The following is a 2,602-nucleotide window of genomic DNA, read 5'->3' on the forward strand; positions in this document are numbered from 1 at the left end:
CCAAGCCAGGGAGTGTGTGATGAAGTGTTAGGGAAATGGCACAACCATGGAGACCTGGTCAGTCCCCATGGACTCAACTTCCCCAGAGAGACTGGTTCAAGATCCGAGTCCATGATTTCAAGGGCAAAAACTACACCTTCAGTAGGACAGGCTATGTGAGTCACAGGGCCCAGCACAAGACAATGAAGAATTTCAAGAAGACAACTATACTTCAATTAAAAAACAAATTTCAAGAGGGTGACAACAGAGCATTCAACCAAGCACAAGGGCCTTCTGAGACATTCCTGCTGGTCCAATGGTTAAGACTCCATACTCCAATGCAGGGGCAGTGGGTTGGATCCCTGGTTAAGGGACTAAGATCCCACATGCTGCATGGTGCAACCCAAAACTAAAATATACAATTAAAAAGCACAGGGATCTTCTAAGCACAGCACTGGCTAAGCTAACCCATGAAACCAGCCCTGCTCCCCACCGCCAGGCATAGCTGGTAGGCACATGTCCCCTTACTGGACAACAGTCTGAATCATTTCATCAAACACTAACCTAGGCCTGCCGCCATCTTGGTTCCACGTTCCCCGCACAAAATGCCCAGTGAAGCCACAGAAACCGTCCCTGCTACAAAGCAGGAGTTGCCACAGCCCCAGGCTGAGATAGGGTCTGGAACAGAATCTGATAGTGATGAATCAGTCCCAGAGCTTGAGGAATAGGATTCTACACAGGCAACCACACAACAAGCTCAGCTGGCAGCAGCAGCTGAAATCGATGAAGAACCAGTCAGTAAAGCAAAACACAGCTGGAGTGAAAAGAAGGCACGGAAGGCTATGTCCAAACCGGGTCTTCGACAGGTTACAGAGGTTACTAGAGTCACTATCCGGAAATCTAAGAATATCCTTTTTGTCATCACAAAACCAGATGTGTACAAGAGCCGAGCTTCAGATACCTACATTGTTTTGGGGGAAGCCAAGATTGAGGATTTGTCTCAGCAAGCACAGTTAGCAGTTGCTGAGAAATTCAAAGTTCAAGGTGAAGCTGTCTCAAACATCCAAGAAAACACACAGACTCCAACTGTACGAGAGTAAAGTGCAAGAGGTTGGTGAAACAGGTGTGGAAGTTGAGGACATAGAATTGGTCATGTCACAAGCAAATGTGTGGAGGGCAAAGGCAGTCCGAGCCCTGAAGAACAACAGAAATGATATTGTAAATGCTGTTATGGAATTAACAATGTAACCATCTGAAAAGAGGACCTGTATTTTTGGTGTTTCAAAAGAGTAACTGCAGCTGGGTTTGAAATTTGTACTGTTTCTATCATTAGTAAAGTTATGGCTTCTTGTTGGATGAAAAACCACTAACCTAGGGGTTGTTCTGAAGGTGTTTTATGGAAGCACTGAGCATCTAGAGTGAGTTAATTTAAAGGAAATTACCCTCCATAATGTGCTGATGCTATCCAATATTTACCTACCTGATGCAAAGAGCCGACTCATTGGAGAAGACCCAGATGCTAAAGATTGAAGGCAAAAGGAGAAGTGGGTGGCAGAGGATGAGATGGTTAGATAGCATCACCCACTCAGTGGACATGAATCTGAGCAAGCTCCAGTGAGATAGTGGAGGACAGGGGAGCCTGGCGTGCTGCAGTCCATGGGGTCGCAAAGAGTCAGACATGACTTAGCAACTGAACAATAACAGTGTACATGGGCTTCGTGCAACATTAGAAAGGCCTTCAAAACAAAAGTTGACATTTCCAAGAGAAGAATAAATTCTATTTCAAGAGCTGCTGGCTGAGTTTCCAGCCCGTGGGGCTGCCCTACAACTGTCAGGCTTGAGCCAGCTCCTTGACATCAGTCTAACATAAACATGTACACTGGTTCTATTTCTCCGGAGGACCTGGCTGATATATAAGGAAAGAGATGAACTGGTGACATTAATACAAAGAAAAGCGTGGTAGGCTAAACCCTGAGGCTCAGGAAAAGGTGGAGTTCAAGCCACTCCCTGTTGTACAGATGAGAAAACCAAGTCTCAGAGAGTTGAGGAAACTTGTTCAATATCACACAGCAATTTAGGAAAGACAGTGCCCCTAAATATTTCAATCAAGGTACATCTCAAAACCCATATTTTCAATAGCTTGAATTAAATTTTTTAAATCTGTGAATTTTGTATTCTATTCCATTGTGTAATCGTGTTTTTTAAACTTTTAAGCAGCATTTTATTTTCCAAATTTTTAGATGGCATTTCTGCCCTAAGCAGGAGCGCCATGTTTGCTGTGTGGTTTATGGCCCCTTTCATGAACACCAGGGGGACAAGTGCAGGCTGGCTTACGTCCAAAACCTTGAGATTCAGTTAAACTTCAACTCCTGGAATGCTGAGGTCAAAGAATACTCTGGAGATAGACTTTGTAACTACCAGAGAACCCGAGGCCCCTTCCCAGATCAGGCTTTTGATGAATTATAATTTAGTCTTCCTTTGATTTGAGACCTTTTAAAGCCTGAAGTTCATCTTCACCACCCACGCCCCCCAAATTCTCATTGCAGAGTCCTTTTGAGATTGAGTGTATACTGAGGCCATAAATTGTGCTCCTGAAGCCACCACTGCTGCAGATCCACTTTTT

General features: G+C 44.4%; 1 pseudogene; it reads left to right on the plus strand.

Annotated features, from left to right (window-relative positions):
* Window positions 1-584: 584 nt before the first annotated feature.
* Window positions 585-1,227, plus strand: LOC138081303 (nascent polypeptide-associated complex subunit alpha pseudogene; annotated as a pseudogene).
* The last annotated feature ends 1,375 nt before the right edge of the window (window positions 1,228-2,602 follow it).

Source organism: Capricornis sumatraensis, chromosome 6 (assembly GCF_032405125.1).
Source record: "Capricornis sumatraensis isolate serow.1 chromosome 6, serow.2, whole genome shotgun sequence".
Taxonomy (NCBI): Eukaryota; Metazoa; Chordata; class Mammalia; order Artiodactyla; family Bovidae; genus Capricornis; species Capricornis sumatraensis.